Here is a 19850-nt window from a genome sequence, read left to right as displayed (position 1 = left end):
GTTATATGCCAATATTAAATAGAAAAAGTATGCATGACTATGTTAGGAGTTAGGATGAACAAGAAAAAATGAAGGTTATAGTAAAATATTATATAACTTTACAAATTGTGGTTCAAATTAATCCCTTTATTAATGCATCTTCATACAATGTGAATTGTTCTTCAGTTGGAAGAAAGTATGATTAAAGGGAAATTTAACTTAAACATATTTCCAAGACATATGCATATTCAATGGATATGCATAATGGAAGTTATAAGTATTCTTGAGTACAAACCATGGTAATTAATAAGTAACACAAATGGTATGAACCACTTGGTCAATAATCTATGAAATTAAATTGATATCATAATTTGTACCAAGCAATTTTGAGAATATCTCTTATTGGATTGCATTTATGAGGTGTCTTGACAACATAAGGAAATGTTGTGTAATTCAAACAAGAATTGATAAAGTAAATAACCCATATTTTGGTAAAGGGTGATTTAATGTTAAGGATGAGCTAACATGTAAATACCCTGAGATAATAAACACCTACAACTACAAGAAGTGTAGGATTGAATGTAGAAAAAAGATTTCATGCATAACTACACAGAATTATACATAAAAAGGTAAAAAGTAAAACATACGGGGTGAATTAATAGTTATGAGTTAATAGTCTACTTTAGAACATTAGGCACAAGGTATGATTAAGATGAAAATATGTTTTAATCGAATAAAATGTGACCCCTATTTTAACCACATGACATATGGAATTGATTTACACATGACAAAAACTTTCTTAATTACATAGATGAACCATGATAAATGAATGTTGGTATGATACTAACATGGTGAAAAGATATGTGGATATAGTTTATGTCATGTAGGTGATACCATGAGGATGGTATTAAATGTGCGTTGGTGTGTATAACATACATTGTGTGCAGGTATGCAGTAGTCATTGGATGGATTTCTGGCCAGGTAAACAAACCTGGAGGTTACCCAGAAGAAGGAAAGTAAGTTTGGTATAAGTAACTATGGTTAATTTAGTTTGATTATGATGAATATATGTATATGAATATATATTGGGATGTCAAATAATCTGTTATGAGCTTGCCGACATATTAATGTGGAAAATATGCTAACTGATGTATTGTATGCCGAGAGACTACAAGAAGCAGGTGTTTGACAAGAACACAAATGCTTCGAAGAATGAAAGCAGAGAACATGCATTCTTCAGATAAAATGAATGATAAGCAATAATTTCTTTAATACTATTAAGTAATAGATTATAATATTTATCATCGTTAAAATTTGGATCGATAAATTCTCACAAATGGTTTGAAAAAAATTCTGTGACAGGTAGCTATGGAAATGGAGATCCTTGTAGCACTCCTTGAGACCGATTTAGTTATTAAAGGAGAGATTATGGGAGAACTCCTTGTGACTGATGTACATCGGAGAAAAAAATTGCATCAGATGATAGATCCATGAGAGCTATTGAATCAGAAACCATCTACCTATGAACGAGAACATGATGCAGTGATACATCGAGGATGGTGCAAAATTTAAGCAGGGGAGTATGTGTCACCTCTCCCTTGTGTACTACATTATTGTAAGCCTAAGCTAAGTTAAATCTAGGTGTGATATCCTCCATTTTGTGTAAAATGCTTGTAAACCTAAGCTGAGGAAAGCTAGGTTTAATACCCTCCTTTGTGGGTTAAACTATTCTAAACCTAAGCTAAGGAAATATAGGTGATATGTAATATGAAAATCAAATGTGTTATTAAATAATTAATAAAATAAATCACTTGGAGGGTGGAGCAACAAGAGAGAGGAGATGCTTGTGAAATCCCATGATGGATGGGATAGAGATTAATTTTTTATGATAAATCTTCTAGATATGATTCTAGATAGGCTTGGATGGATTGGATATCCATCGGTTGGATGGGAGATAAAGATCCATCAGACATAAAATATTTGCGGGAGATAAAGGCAGGCTTTTATGTGGAAAATCGTCATGGGAGATAAAGATGAGATTTTCCTAGAAAGACCTAGGGAAATGGAAAAATCCATAAAGAGGGACGCCACTAATGGTAACTAAATCATGAAAGAGGGTATTAAATACCCAGTGCATTGATCAATTGAGGACAATTGATCCTTGGCAAGATCTTCGGCTTGGGGGGAATCAGAGGTGATTCATGGCTCGGTGGTGGTGCTCCTCCCTCCAAGTGAGGTTTTAGTTGGTGTCAGATGTGTGGAATGTTTGTATGATGACTCTTACTCTCTCTCTCTCTCTTGTAGTTCCAGTTTGTTTATGAGAATAGTTTCATAAGTTTATGTTATTGTTCGAGTTTTTCTATGCGATGATTGCCTAAGTTTCCTCGCCATGATAATGTCGCGTGAATTACATAGGCTTATGTATTAATAGACTTAATGGTGTTTCTCTCTACTCTGATGAGATTCACTTAAATGGTATGGGTTCTATATTAATCCTTACTTGTTATGAAGTTAAATCATTTAGCTCAGATATGTTGATGGTTGATTTCTTATCTCTATTTCCTACTGTTGAAATGGTTAACCCATGTAGCTCAGTTGTATATATGAGGTGTTATCTGTATGGAAATAATTGCTGTCTTATGTATGTGACCTTTAATGTATATGAGAAATGGTGGAATCAGGGTAACTAGTTGTTGATACTAGTGTCATTGTTTGAAATTTCTCATGATTGACTTGCATGTGGATTTCTAGTGTGAAGTTATCAGTAGAAGTAAATTAAATAAATTGACAGTTCTAATAGCCATGCAGGGTAGTATATTGCACATAATTAGATCACCTAAGTTAATGGGTTACTATGAATGTGATGGCAGTATTAAACATATGACCTCTTTTACATATAAGAATACAATTAATAGTGGAATAAATATGGTTTATGTTGAGATTATGTATGAATATGTGAGAGGTCTATGGATTCTCTAACTAGTTGTATTACATCCACTACAGAGACATGGTATGCTCATAATGCTCTAAAGTAATATCTACTTATGCATACTCATCAATTGAGGAAATAATGTATCCCATTTTATGACTAATGGGTTAAGTATATGTGTTGCAAGTATAACTAGTATGCATGGGAATGAAAGACTGGTCAATAAGGTAGAGTACACTACAATGATCATGAAATTAATGTCCACTAGTGTTGGTGAAGATTTACCCAGATATTTTGATAGGATGCCTACCATCATAAGTTCAATGGTCAAACACATACATCAGACATGTGAATGAATCTAAGGTTCAATATAAGAGAACCAGTAAAAAAATTAATGATAAATTTTTACTATGGCCTAATAGTAATATGGCTGAGGTAATTTTAGAAGACAAGATCTACAATGAGGGGTAAATCTTTAACTGTGAATGAACTAAAAAATTTAAACTTATGGGTCCTAGAGGCTAAATTCTCAGGTAGGCTAAGGAGGTTCGTTACATCTTACAAGTATCAAATTTATGGAGCTACAAAGCTAATAATAAAATTTAAAATAAAAGTTATAAAACATATTATGAAATAAGTTTTTTTATTCTTATCAACATTTTCTATTAATCTAATTTATATAGCTATGTCGTTTCATAATTAAACCAACCTAGATCTATCTTGGCTCTGGATCTACCAAGCCTCCAGAGGGATCAAATATTTTTCAGTCTAAAAGTGGTTTGCACCTAAGGATATTTGACCCCTATCGGCTCTTGGTACATTCATAGTTTAGATGGATGTAGGTTGTTTTATATAAACAAATAAGGTTGTTAGTTTTTAGTTTTACCAGAAATACATAAACACATTAAATAGGATAACCATGTCAAATGTTATTTATTCAAACTTTGAAGTTTCTTATAATTTAACATTAAACCATTCATCATGTACACTCTTGTGCACTCAAGTCATGATTATCTTGTGTCATCAACCTTATTTCCACATGTATATGTATATGTATATACATGTGTGTGTATATATGAGAGTGTATCTCCAGGAGGGTCATAGTTACAGAAAGCAACATTCAAATTATTCAAAAGGAGGAAAACTATAAATCTAGATGAAGAATCTTTAGAATCTCAAACTTTTAAAGAGCTTAATATAGTTGCACTATCAACAAAATCTCCATTTTCATTACATTAAACTCTCAAAGCTACATTCGATTCTCCTTCTTCTCCTTCTTCTTCAAAACAACAAAGTGCTTTTGCCAAATTCTTAGAGATGAAGAAGGAAAATGATGCACTAAAGACTTTCACATATGCATAGTTTTGGAGATAGCCTTCCACAACTTAGACTATATTACTTTATGCCTCTCACAGCGAAAAAGATCAGTTTCAATTAACATTTTTGGAACCACACGTCCCTGTGCCTAAAAGATTTGAAGATTACACAACATTTTTGTTTTCATTCGACACCAAGCAAATTCATCCTATTGATCAAATTGAACTTCACAAGTAGGAAAGAGAAATGATATATTCGTCTTTGATAATTTATGCCATGGTATATTATAAGCTCTAGGCTTCTTTGAATAACATTCATTCCCAATTAAAATTGGAAAAGATGTCTTCTCTAGCTAAGCATGCAAGAATTAAAGGACTTGAAGACCTGGTTTTGAAATTAGGACTGGATACTAAACATGTAAAAGCAGTAGAAGAGATAATAAAAAATATGAATGCTGATATTTAAGCATTGAGGAAACAACTGAGATTGCCAACTATTGAACATCCTCAAGAACAAGAAGTAGGTCAGTTGGAGAAAGAAAAATAAAATATGCTTCGAATGATTGTAGAAGAAAACAAATTCAGAAAATGGAAGCAGAGATGGACAAATTAATCAAGGAGAGGGAACTCCAAATCGACATTGTAGTAGGAACATCTACAATGGTAGTGTCTACAATAGAAAGAGAGTCTCCTAGTCATAATCAAGAAGATCAATTACCAGAAGCTCTGGAAGACACGTCATTAAAAGATATGGAAATTGAAAAACTCAAAACTCAACTCGAGAAAATTTAAGATGATAAGATAAGGGTTTATAATGCATATCTCGCCAAAGTTCAAAAAAAATTCATATTAACTAGGCAAATAAAGAAATATGAGAATGAGTGATTGATTTCCTAGACATTATCTGATGCAAAGAAAAAGATATGGATTGATATAAATTTTACCCTAACTGAGGTTTGGACATCTATTCAAATTATTTTTGAATAGTAAGAGTTAGTGCAAAGATCAAAAGTAGTCATCATAAGAATCAAAGAAGATTTGGAGCACATTCCTTGAGAATCTAACAAAATAATCAAACTATTCAATTCTAAAATAAAAGAACAACTGGATGAATTTGGAATTGAGGACATAGCTGATATTGTCCTAGAAGTAAGAAGATTTTTGAAAAAAAGAAATCTAATATTACAGTTAGAGAAGAAGTGTCAAAACTTAGAATCACATATTAAAATGTTTCATAGAAAATTAAATATTCTACATCAAAATGGACTTCCAACTCTCCAACTTTCAAGTGGAAAATTTATTCCGCTAGAAGACTATCATTACAAATTGCACTAGATAACAGCAGAATAACCAAATTCTCCAAATTCAAAGAGATAATAAATGGTAAATCATTCCTAGAAGGCCTAGATTATTATCTTTTCATTCAACATGAAATTAACCATTTGTTCATCACTAGGCCAACTTCTAAAAAATACACAGAAGTCGATGAGACATATAGGAAAGTAACAAAATTTTCTATCTCAGACGATAAAAAATGTGATAAGTTACTTGAACTCATAGAGTAAAATAGAAGGCAAGGAATTAAGTGACCAACCATAGGGAAAGAAATAACAGTGAGATGAAAAGAAAGAGCAGAAAACAAAAAATTCAGTTGAAGGCAACAATCATCAAACAACATCTATATAATTGTGTGTTGATTATTCAATTCAGTTTAGAATAACTACTTTATTGTTCTATTTTCTTAAATGCATAACAGTTTCAAATATTATTTCATTTCGTAATAAATTTTATCTTTATATATAAGATATTTTCGAATTAGATTCTATAAGTATTTTGTAATTCGAAGAAGTCCAAGTTCAACCCTCGTAATGAACCACTGACATGATTGTAATGTTCAAAGCTATTTCTCAAGATAATTGAAAGGTTCTAGATTCATTCTGAACAACTTGTGTATCCATGTGAGCTTTCCTGGTTATAAGTTATGTTATTTATATTTATTTCGACACATGTTCAATGTAACATAGAAGTTTCGTCAAGGCTAGATTAAATGCCAATTTCCCTAAAAGCCCCTACAAAGTTATAATTATTTAAAGGAATTGATTAACTTAACAATTTTTCTTACTTCATAACTATAAATATTTTAATTGTTTCCTTCTGTCATCTTTGGGACGTGTATTGTTTGAATGTAGAAAACTTCTACACACATCTAGTGTATATGATAAATTACATGTTCAATATGAATGTTTAAGAATTATATACCTCCTTAATTTTTGCATTTCAAATAAATTTAAATATTAATTCTATTAGGAATTAAAATCAATGCTTTAGTTTTCTCATAAATACTTAGAAATGATATACGTTAAAATATTTAATGCATTTCTCATCCACTTAAATCAAAACCTTACTTCATTGCTTTGGCATAGTTCCCCGGCTTAGAACTTTCTACAAAGATACGCGAGGGACAAGCATCGATCTTTAACATCATAATCTACCTCACTAAGTTCTGTATCTCTACCAATATAATGAGTATAAGTAACCATGTTTGTAATGGGTATAACCACTTTCTTTTACCCTACTGCTAGTGTCAATATTGATGCTCTAGGTGTTTCTTATCGATCTATACCTATCGTTGTGGGTTCTTGTTGACATGCTATAGAGACTCCAATATAGAGAAAAGAAAAAATATCAAGATAAAGAAGGTTTTATGGGGCCAGCCATACCCGTTGTATCTCAAGCTTGTAGACCTGGTAACACCGAGTATATGAAAGATGGAAAAATAATTTATATAGAGCATACTAAGTATATACAAGGTGGGTGCAGGGGTATATAATTTTGAAATTGATTGCTTCATCTCACTTTATCTACACAAAGAATGAGAGTTAGTAGTAGTTTGCATAAATATTTATGAAAGCAGGAAAATGTGTTACTAGGTGTGGAATTCTAAGTAGTTGTTTTAAATAATGAATAAAAGGGGAAGACTTGCTGCCAACCAATAGACTCGTGTGGAATCCTCATTGAATATGATGTGTAACGCATGCATTATAATATAATTAAAAAATAACAAATGTAAACAACATTTATGCGAAATCCATCACATGTGTTGGCACCTCCATTCCATACTTTATGTTTTCCATGTAATTTTTACAAGTTGTTGTGGACAAATATACTGCTAGCATAATCAAGTGGGGACGAAAGCTTAGATTTTTGTGTGGAATTCAACTTCAATTCCCATGATGAAATCAAACGACATATTGATTTGGTTTTATTATGTACTTTTTGAGTTGTCCAGACTGTGTTTCAACCATGGAGAGTTCGTACGACTGCATTTTGACATTAAGAGTGCATCCTTTGCTATTAATTAGCCATGGTTGCTTGGGTCTTGAATAAAATTAATGATATAAGTAATGTAATCTATAAAATTACACTCTTTATATGAGAGCTTTAGTCAATTAGTTGTCTCTAATCCCACTAAAATCCATGCCATCCCATAGTAACATGCATCTTTGAAGGACTAGGAAGTGTCATAGTACAAGCTGAGAGAATTCATGTTGCTTGAATGAATAATCACCTTAGCTAGTCGGTATAAGAATTAAATTGACGAGCTTACTTATGTGCTTCTTGGCTTGCTAGCATTGTTGGGATATCGACCAATTAGTGCTAGAAATAAATAGATGCAGTTAAAAATAAGGAATGAGGTTGTCAGAGAATCCACCCTCCAGTCACTGTGGTCATGGCAATCTTGTAAATGTTTTTTTGTCGCTCATTCATGCAAGAACTCATATCCCTGAGCAGATTTATGTGTTGGATACATTGTAATTGAGTAAATTAGGTTAGTATCATTTGGTTGGTGGTCTCAGTATCAAGCTTCCAATCAGATCTAGTTTATCAAGCAATATTTGACATTGAGTGTTAACTCTTTGTTGGATAACGTATGTGTTTGTGGTACAAGTTCCAAATATGTGTTTATATTAAGAATATGCAAATTAATATGCATAATGATGAGGTGACATGACTATTGTTCACAGGTTTAGGAATTGTTGCACCTTTCTTATACATTCTAATGGGATGATGGAAGATTCCAACTCTACAAATTATAATGATGGGGGTATGAACAACCAACATTTCCAAATGATTAGAGCTCATGACAAAGGTAAAATTCGTATTCCTTCCCAAACATATGTATGTATAATTAAGGTCACCATTTTCCTTATTGTTCAATTCTTGTTCAATTCTGAAAGCATCAAAACAAAAACCCAAATTCTTTAAATTACAATTTTCCTCCCTGAGCGTCTCTACCTATGATGAGGCCACCATTTTCCTTCTTGTTAAATTGTGAAATCATCAATAAAAAACACAAAACCTTGGGTTCACATGCTTATTGTAACAACAAGTTGTTCTCTCTTATATTTGTACATTCGTGCATGTTCCAAGGGTTTCAATCTCTTTTCTTGTAAAGTGTCAAACTAAGCAAGTCAACACGTAGTGATGTTACTACAATTTGCATATGTTCGGGTCATAGAGATGATATCTTGTGTTTCACCTCTCCATAAGTAATACCGACTCTCCATATGTAATCCAAACTTTTTGTTTCAATAGTAATAATAAGTTGTACAACATACACAAAACGTTGTGCAAGTAGGGATGGCATGCATGTGAATGATAGAATTAGGGATGGTTGGTGGGTGCACGATGTTATTAATTTGAAAGATGTTATGTAATATGCGAGAACAACATCATGGAATAATATAGTGAACAGACCTACTGAATTGATTTGAATGTATGAACATGAAATAAAACTTAGAAATATTTTCTATTTTTTCTCTATTTTTACTCTAGTTCTATATAATAAATTGTTGAAATTTGAACACACCTTTTACTGTGTGTAGAGAAGTTTCTTTGGATGACATGCAGAGAAGGTGCTATTTAGCCTCCACGTAAGCCTCAGTGCCCTCTTGCAAGTACCTAGAGGACATGATAAAAATGCAACGGGGGCATCAGAAAAATCCAACCAAAACATAGGAGGGTTAAGAATCCTTAGAACTTGAAGCTCAGATCTTGGTAGGTGGAAACTATGGTGGTTTCGATGGTGGCAGTTGTAAGAAATGGGACATGTGTAAATGAGGATCATATTCGACGATGAAACTTTGGTTAAAAGCACTTTCCTCAACCACCATTTTAAAAACTTTCGATAAAAAAACTTGCTTCATCCTCATTTAAGAAACTTTGGATAAAATAACTTTTTTGCCCAAAAATAGAATCAAGGCATGTGAAGTTTGAAATAAGAGGGAAATTCTAAAACTTTGATTAAAAATTTAGTGAATAAAAATAACCAATTTTAAAGTTTGGTTAGAGAGTGAAATGGGATGAAATTTTACAATCAAACAAGGTCAACCCTCCATGGGTCACCATAGTCCCTTCTCTATAGTAGAAAGGGACTAATAATAATGTTAAATCACAACTCATCACCCTCGCAAGGCTCAATTTTTAGGTCAATTTGTTCTGCTATTGAGGGTTTGTTGATTTCTTTTTAGTAGTTAAGATGATTTAATATTATTAAATCACAACTCATCACTCTCATGAGGCTCAATCTTCAGGTCACAATTTAATATTTTATGATGTAATTCCAAAATATTAATGACTAATTAGTTTCACCATTATTTTTGGGGATCATTGATTCACCATCGGTTTCTTTAAAAATATTTTTCAAACATTATGCTTCATACATTTAACAAACATTGTTCGAAAATGTAATTCCTACTTGTCTCAGTTTTGACTTTCTATGTGGAGTCATTTCCTGTTCTTTAGGGTTATTATTTCTAGATGTTCCTAGATTGGTGTGTGGTTGAGATATTCTATCAATCAGGTGATTGTGTGTCCACGATAGTGTACCTATCTTGAGACAACACTAAATATATTTATATGTAACCTTCTTTGATGTCAATACACAATATAGTTGGTACTATCAAAATTTAAGTTCGTATCAGAGCCCATTTGGGCCTACGCCGTGGACCCTCCTAGGCCGAGGGAAATAATTAGTTTGGTGAATGTCTATGTTTTTCCATAATCTATCGAAACCTGTGGCTAATCTTAAATTGGCTAGTTTTAAGTGGTCTGCGCATGGAATCTTTGTTTCCGGATCTGTGGAGGAGTTCCATAGAAATAGATGTTTGTTTGCAGAGACTGAAAAATTGAAATATGTGCGGTTACTGTGGAATCTTGCCACATGATTAATTTTATGGTTGAGATCACATTATCTATTGAGAGACTGTTTTAGCAAGAGGATATATGTGTGATATCGCATGATCTGATGAGTGGCTATTTTAGCCAAAGAATATATTTGTGAGTGATTGATGTGTTAGATATTGTCGTCAGCATGAATGTGAAGATTGAAAACCACCACGGCGCTAAGGATTTGCATGGATCCTACATTTGGCCTTTACATGTTTCGTGGAATCGTAGGTTGCTCGTTATAAATGTTGAAGGAGTATGCATGTGACTAAACTTATGTGTGGAGGATCATTGCGTGTGTAAGAAAACTTTCTGAACCTCCCTTCTTATCATTGGGTTCTTTGGCATGGACGTGTGATAAATCCATGTGGAGGAGCCATTACCATCAGTGAGAGGAGATTGTGCTCACTTGTCAAGGAACTTCAATGCTGTGGGGATTTAATGATTGATCCATTGTTGGTCTCTGTACTGTGTACAATACTTTGAAAGGAGGACCGTCAGGGAAAGGAAATCTAAAAGCGTGATTGATATAGCCAAGATTTTTAATGAAGGCTTTTCAGGTTCTTCTTGATTGTTTAATTATGCATTTCAATGTTTCTTCAACTTCTCCACAGAGAATACCTGCTAGGGAAACTCATATCGGTCATTAGCAAAAAAAAAAATAATCTTCACATTCATCTAACTGGCATCGATTTTGATCTCAAAAGCCAATATCGAGGATGATTTGGCATGCAGGACCAAAGAACCTACGATGGAGTTTGGGATGGTGTGATCAGTAAATGGTATTGTCAGGGGATGAAATTGTTACCCTAGGTGACATAATGAAGGGAAAAAATTGTGGAGCAAAGCAGACAAGACGTTGGCGAAACTGTAAGATAAAGATAATCCTTTTGAGTTAGTTTATTTTCAATGATTTGGTTCAATCAAGTTAGAAAGACATTAGTAACCAAGCTACAAGTATTGTTCAAGAGATCATGTATAATGTAGCACCTAGTTGGAACTACAAAATTGATGCTTCAGATAGAGCTAGGGCTATTGTTCAGAATTATGAATGAGATAATGAAGGGAATAAAACAGAAGCTGAGGAATTGCAGTATAATATCACAAGATGTGTAAGTAGCTAGAGCGTGCTAAAGTAGAGCTATTAAAGTGCTATTGTGTTTTGAATTCAAATTTTATTAAGTGTCATGTCATTAATGTAAATCTGTTTAAAAAATGGATGTTTGTTCTTGTCACAATAAGTCTAGCCAACTATCGTCATGAGTTTAAGCCTTTGTTGAAATTGGCGATTCAAATAATAGACAAATTTATTCGTAGGAATTATTAACTACCATATGTATTAAAGATGTGATAGTGAAGATTACATCAGGGGAGCTACACCATAGATTAAAAGATGATGGAAAACTAAGTTAAAGTTTGTGTAAGTTTGTGGAATGGACTCATGATGATGGTATATTATGTGTCACATACATATATTAATAAGAAATTCTAGAATGTTTTATAGTGGTCTTTGTAATGTACTTGGTAACTCCAAGAGTTGGAGTGTGTAATGTAAATCTAATGAGGCATGTGTACCCCCACGAAGTTAGTTCTAATATTAAAACAAATTTGTAGTTACAGGTTTGTGGTCAGCCAGAAACCTCTTTGTAGTGATGGTTTGTGGTAAGCAAGAAAACACATGTGAGAGTGAAGTGGTCAGGGATTGTTGTAGGCATGGTTTAGGTTTAGCTAACAAAACCCTTGGCATGGTTGCAGGTGAGCTGAGAAAACCCTAGGCCTGGTTAAGTTAGGCATGTTGTGAGCCTATGTGGCTAAATTGAGCGCCTTGGTGGCAGACTCGAGCCTTGGTGGCTGAGTTGAGCCTTGGTGGATATGTTGAGCCTTACTGGCTGAGTTGAGACTTGATGGCTAAGAGCCCATGTTGGTATGGTTGAGGGTAATTCGATAAAACCTAGAGCATGGTTATGGGTAATCCTATAAAACCCACGATGATGATAGTGGGGGATTTTCAGGTACATGTATGTGTATGCAGTTATAATGGTTGAGAAAAACATGTATGTGAAGGGCATCCTAGTAGACTAGTGGTTGCAGCGATTGGCACCCATGCATTCCGGTGGATGGTTGCTCCTTTATATGGACACCAATATATTCTTTTGTTATGTTTGGCCACAACTATATTTTACATATTGAGATTGAGACAAGTAGTCATTAAGCGGGAGTGTTGTAAAATGTAATTCCTACTTGTCTCAATTGTGACTTTCTATATAAAGGATTATGTTCCTATTCTTTAGGGTTGTTATATCTATACATTCCTAGATTGGTGTGTGGTTGAGATATTCTCTCAATAAGGCGATTATGTGTCTAAGATAGTCTACCTATCTTGAGACAACACTAAATGCATTTATATATAACATTATTTGACGTGAATACACAATATAGTTGGTACTATCTCTTTGGTTCAAACGGGAAGTGATTATATGATAATATACATTTTTTAAGGATAACAAAGTAAGGGTGATTATGTATAAGCTTTTAATTTATTATAAGTAGAGGAAATGAGTGTTGTATACAGAATATTCAAATTGTTTTATTTCTAGTAAAGTATATTTTATCGATGTCAAATTTCTATTCTTTTTAATAAAAAAATTTGAAAATTTGATCAACCGAGGTAAACTTCGAAAAGGAAAGTTTTATGGACAAGTTTTTTGAACACGAAATTTTGAATTTTTGATATAATTTCTATTAATTTTAAGCCGATTTTAACTGAAAACTAAAGTAATATGAGTCTTATTCTTAAAAAAAATTATATCTTTTCTATATCTTACTATTATATATAAAAAATAATTAAACTATAATTTTATTTTAAATTATTATTAGTTATATTTTTTCATTTCAATTAAGCTAATTAATTAAAAAAATGTTATATGAACAAGTGTCATATGAAATAAGTTAGGGTTTTTTGGAGCATGTAGTATTGATAAGCCATACTATAGGCTCACATTGTAACCAAGCCTATTTACAAATTAAGAATCTCCATAGTAAAGTGGGGTGAATTATGATAGTTAAGAATCTTGTTATATGTTTTTAAAAATGTATATATTTTTAAGTTATAATTTTTTTTTTATAAGTAATAACAAATCATAATTTAGTTAATTTTTTTTTAATTTTAAAATCATAATATTTATCATGAAGTAAATATTTTCATGCTATATGAGTTAATTTTTTAATAATTAAATAATAAATCATGATTTAGTTCATTTTTATCATTTTTTAAATTTTACAGACATGAGATGTATCATGAAATAATTGTTTTCATGATTATTATTGATTCATTCCTATTGGTATTTACAAGTCATTTAATTTATATGGTTGCTCCACTTATAAAAGGAATTAATATATGAGTTAACATCTATACATTTAAAAAAAAGTAACAAGGTTGTTAACCATGGAGATTCATCTCCACATTATTATTGACAAGCTTAACGTATACATATTCATACTACATTTTGTTTTAATTAATCAATTAAATTAAAAACTCACAAAGGAAATAATTCATAGAACACTCTTAGTAGTTATGAATCTTATGCACTTTTAATTAAATTGATTAATTAAAACAAAATTTCATGTTAACATAAGTTATGGATTTTTGGGCATGATTTATTACTAACCCATGATAATTCCCCATGTTAGGCTAAAAAATTCTATTTAGATTAAGAATTTCTATAGTAAAGTGGCAGTGAATATCAATGATTAAGAATATTCTCATATTTCTTTTTAAATGTATAAATGTTTAAATAATCCAACCTAGTATGGAATAGATCTTGTAATGTCTTATTATACTATATAAACATTTTGGCTTAATGAAATAAATAAAAAATAAAAAAAAATCAAATTAATTAAAATTAAAAAATTATAACAAACTATTCGTTATAATTATGTAGTTCAAGTAAAATTGAGGAGGTGAAGACTTCGAAGTAATAGTGTGTGTGTGTGTGTGTGTGTGTATAGCACTTAGAGGATCAATTCACTTGAGGTGTAAATTTACTAATAACATCTTTTATATTTTTTGTATGTAAAATGCATTATGAAAAAAAATTTTGATGCCTATTAATATTTACTAGTGATCTAATTTATATAACCATATTAATTGATAATTAAATTAAAATGTTACAAACCCTAGTATAAAATAACCATATCTATGAATATAACTAAATTCTTGACTGAAATTCTCTACTAAAAACATTAACAAAACGAAATATTCATCAGCATCACTGGGCCCAGATAATTAGTGGAGTTGTAGTGTCCACTCCAAAAATTAAATGATTCACACTCACTTCAAAATTATTCCAAAATAAATAGCATATAAGACCCTAAAAGACTAAGAATAAAATTTTCATACACAACTTTATATAATTTCAAATCCATGAACACTTCTCAATTTCATATGTAATCCTTCCTTCCCCAATTTATACTCTGTGTTAGGCACCTTGGCTACTTTGTTGTCTTTTTCCTATTCATGAGCAAGATTGTTTTGGCATTCTAGGTACTAAGGAGATTCACAGAACAGAAGACGATTTCACTCCATTTCCTTTGTAGAGACCCTCTGTCTTTGTGGCAATTGCTGCTATTATTAGTGTATAGTCCAGTTCTATTAATTTATAAAAAAAAAATGTAACATCCCTGGATATGAGAGTAAAAGCTAAAGTTACTGTTGTGAATATTTTAATTTGTCTTTTGCAATTTTGAAAAGAAATGAGAAACAAATAGTTATAATAATTAGTAATGAATTTCTTTTATGTAATTCGGGAAATGGTTAGAGTCAGAACATAATGATGATTTCATGTAAGCTAGAGAATTTTGAGAAACAGTTGGAAGAAATTATTATTTAGTTTACTTCTTCTAAAAGTCTTGGAGATAAAAGGGCTCCGGAGGGACTAAGAGGGGTTGGCTACCAGAAGGGGAACCACATAAAGAAGAGGGATACATGAGAACTGTAGAATTATTTCTAGAGTTGGTTGGGGGCCTATGGAAATTTTTATAACCAGATTGATTTATGAGATTCCAGACTCGACTAGAGTCTTGATGTATTGAAGGGTAACCTTGGCTGGTTAAATCCAACTATGCCAAATGATTTTTTTTGGGGGGGGAACTAGATGTAATATCCAGTTCTATTCATAAGGTGGTATGGTCTCATTCTTGGCACACTGACTCAATCAGTTTCATGAATTGTAGATAAGTAGAACTTATGTTGTTTTGAAGTTTTCATTTTTAAAGATCTTATTAAGTTGAAAATTATGTTGCTTGAATTTCAAGAGTGAAGTTCTGTTAGAAACGAACAGTGGGCATATTATTAATAAAATTACGTGACAGACTCCTTGTTTCTTGCTAAGTTAATTTATACTTGTTCTCATATAATTATTCATCTTAAATTGTTAGTTTGATGAATAGATGTGATGAGCATTACTAGGGTATTGGACCCTATTTATGTATGCATGTTTGATATAATATTTCGTCTAATTTGTGAGTACGATAAATAGGCATGATGGGTTATCATAGAAATATCAGCAAGATTATATTTATACATATGAAATGGAAAATAAAGAATAAAAAGGGGGTTTTGTAAGTTTGGGATGGCCAGATGGAGAAAAACCCTTTGTGACCATCCAAAAAACTGTGAAGAGAACCATATATCAATCTATGTGAAAAAACCAAATAACCTAAGTACCCTTTGTGGGTGGTTATAAGCTTGAGATAAGATGTTTAATAATGGAATGATTTTCCAACTGGACACACAAAGCAAAGAGGTCTATCGATTATTAATGTTAATGGGTTGCTGAAAAGAAAATTAGAACCGCACGTGGCATGACTACTTTTAGAGTTGTTCCAGTGTTGAACTGTTACTAGCAGTTGTAGGAACAACTGTCCATGAGGACATTAGATGACTTAGTAGCCTGAACTGTAACAACAATATTATTAAGATAGCTAAAGAGGATATAAATGTTGTATTGAAAACTACTACTCTCAAGCCCCAATAACAAAGTATGGAAGTATAGTAAGTAAAGGAAAGCATGTATCTATTCACTAGAAAAAGAACAAAATAATGGATGCATAATTGTATTATCATGAAAATAGTAACAAAACCGAACCATAAATTCTGGGTATCAAAGAAAGCCATTTGCAAAGTAACAAACTGCATTATATAATTTAAAAATAAAGAGAAGGAAGTGCTTGTACAATATGGATTGTTGTCTTTAAGTAAAAGAAAGATTAAAACTCTCGAAGCAGGTGCATAAAACAAATATGTGCAAAACAAAATACATAACCATTTAATTTGAAAGGCTTGCAAACATCCTTAGGTAGGTATTAAAACCATCCATATCCAAATACCCATGGCATTAGGTGCCTCCTGAATTCTCAGGAGTCCGATACACTACATTTTTTTATTTATAAATTAATAAAACTTTACTATGTACTAATAGTAGAAGAAATTGCCACAGAGATAGAGGGTCTCTGGAAGGAAAATGGAGTGAACTCACCTTCTATTTTGTGAACCTCCTTAGTACCTAGAATGCAAAACAATCTTGCTCACGAATAGGAGAAAGACAATTAGGTATCCAAGGTACCTAACACAGAGTATAAATTGGGTAAGGACGGACTGTTCTAACGTGTTAAACACTAGGGTTTCAGATGTGGTCATCATTTAGCCGCATTGAATCAAACGACCAGAGAGATCTCGAAACCTGGTGAAGCCAAACGTTTAATTGATAAGTATTACCTGCAAATCAAAGAACAACTGCATTATCTAATGTTGGAGTAGGACTGAAGGAAAACAACCAACATCTTAATATCCTAAGTGCAAAATAGGGAAAATTAGCTTTGAAGCAAGAGTAAGTAATCAAATTGGGAAAAACCTTAATACTACACCAAAATGCTTGTGGCTAGATAAGGTTGTAGTAGGATCTGCAGAGCCAAGGTTTAAATCCAAAGTTAAATGGACAGACGCAGTAAGGATCCATCAACTACCCTGTGGTTTCTCGTAAACTAAATATAATAAAAATGTCTAATAAAATCCCAACTTTGAGTAAAGGATAACCACACTAACCTGCAATTGAACTCTTTTGTTGGATGAGGTTGTAGAGCCTCCCCATTAGCATAACAAAGAAATGAAGGAATGAGCCTTAGACTCCAAACTCAATTAACCCAATAACCACATCTCATCACTTGAGCCATTGGATTGTCAACCCCATGATCAACGGTGAGAGGGCGCACATTTGCCCCCTTCCTGGTACACATCTCGAAGAGTCCTGGAGGTTCGGGTTATAGTTTATTTAGTACATAAATCAAAGCGTAGTTAAAACCCAACCTCCAAGGGGATTAGACGCACTCAACTGAGGTGTGGAAACCCGTCAAAAGTTGCAACCAAGCTGGCAGGAATTAAGGCTACGGTGCATTAAGCTGGTTAAAGAGGACCAGTGAATTGGGAGGGTTAAAGGGGTTAGTGCATTAGGAATAATAAAAGACCACATTATTGTGTAATTAATTAATTAATTATTGAATTTGTTTTATGTCATCGGTAGATGTTACAAGTGGTATCATAGCCTTCAGGTTTCTACATTATGGCCTGAAGGGATGATCATACTATAACAAAAGTAACTGTGAAGCACATAGAGAGAATGATGAAACCTCATACGATGAGCAGTGAGATCTGCCCCCTCTAGAGGGAGGACTGGGCATAACCCAGAGGTGTGGGTACAACTAGGAGAATGACATGAGAACATAAATGGTGCATTACTGGAGATAGTTGAGAAATTATGAGCTGAGATGTTGAATTTATGAGTAGACAACGAAATATATAATTAAAGCAGGATAAGATTATCAAAAGTCTGTCGAATAGGAAGAATCAAAGAAATCCTAATCCCACCAAGGATGAGGAAAATAGAACTGAGTCACATAGACAACAAGAGGAATGTCCAGAGTCAAAGGGAGCATGAACTGGCCACAAAGGAGAGTCTGATAACATATATGATAAGAAACGATTTAAGAGACAAAAAATTGAGATTCAAGGGGAATTTAAGAAGATCAAACCATTGATATATACCGGAGAGGTTGAGGAAGCAACAGAGGCATGGTTAATCAACATGAACAAATACTTTCAAATATATGAATATGATGATAATTTGAAGGCAAGATTAGTAATATACCAATTACAGGGTAAGGCCACCTTGCGGTGGGAAGAAATTAAAATAGTCACAGAGATTGATGAATAAGAAGCTACATGGGAGCACTTCTAGAAGCATTTCAAGTATAAGTACCTAACTGAGTGATTCTATGATGACCAGGCAAAAGAGTTTCATGACTTGAAACCGGGACAACAATCTATGGGCAAGTTCATCATTAAGTTTACGTCCCTGTTGAGATATGTTCCATATATTCGGGAAGAGTAGGCTAAAGTCTAGCGCTTCATCAGTAGTTTACCATGCTATATGAAGGAGAAATTGGAATTTGAAAATCCCAAAATGATGGATGACACTGTTAGAAAGGCTCGAATCTTTTATTAGTAGATGAAACAGAAATGCGAGGGTACCAAAAATTGGACTGGTAAGAGGGGAAAAATAAATTTCCTAACCAACAACAGCATGAATAATTCGAGTACCAGGTACACAGGTCTGAATGCACCAGGTGGATCTATAAATAAAAATCATCAGTTGTATAGACCCCACAGTGTGGTAAAATAAAGCAAATCATCCAGTAAGCTGGAAAGTAATCATATTCCTAAACCTCCTTTACAATGTTGGGGTTGTGGAGAATCCCATTACTACAAAAAATGTCCCCATGGAGGGAGATTAGAATTAGTTACAAATGTTCAATAAGATACTATTGTTGGTGATTTGCCAAGGAACATACCTAGGATTAACGTGACATTAGAGGATTGACAGGCAGAATATCAACCATCGATGGTGGAGATGGAAGGTAAAATATCCAACCACCCTGTTTCCATTTTGATAGACCCAGGTGCAAGCTTAAGCTATGTTAGCCCAAGAATAGTTGATTTATGTCATTTAACAAGTATAAAGTTTAGAAATCCTTGGTTGGTCCAGTTAGTGACAGGAGCTAAGAGAAGATTCAACGCAAAAATAGATGATTGTATAGTTGAATTGGTGAGACAGTGAATTAATACCAGGCTAAATGTGTTTCCCTTACGGTCCTGTGATGTGCTGAGAGGTATGGAATGGTTAGAAAAGCACTACACCTTGGTAGAATTTAAGGGAAAGACTAATAACTTCCTATCTGATAACGACAATAGAGTATAAATTTAAGGTATTAAAAGAGAAGTCAAATTATGACCCATTACAGCTCAGTATCTAGGGAAAAGTATGAGAAAAGGCTACCAAATTTAC

The sequence above is a fragment of the Pinus tabuliformis genome, chromosome Q, assembly GCF_031772625.1.
Source record: "Pinus tabuliformis cultivar Carrire ecotype Pingquan chromosome Q, CPIR1, whole genome shotgun sequence".
Taxonomy (NCBI): Eukaryota; Viridiplantae; Streptophyta; class Pinopsida; order Pinales; family Pinaceae; genus Pinus; species Pinus tabuliformis.
This window is presented reverse-complemented; position numbering follows the sequence as displayed.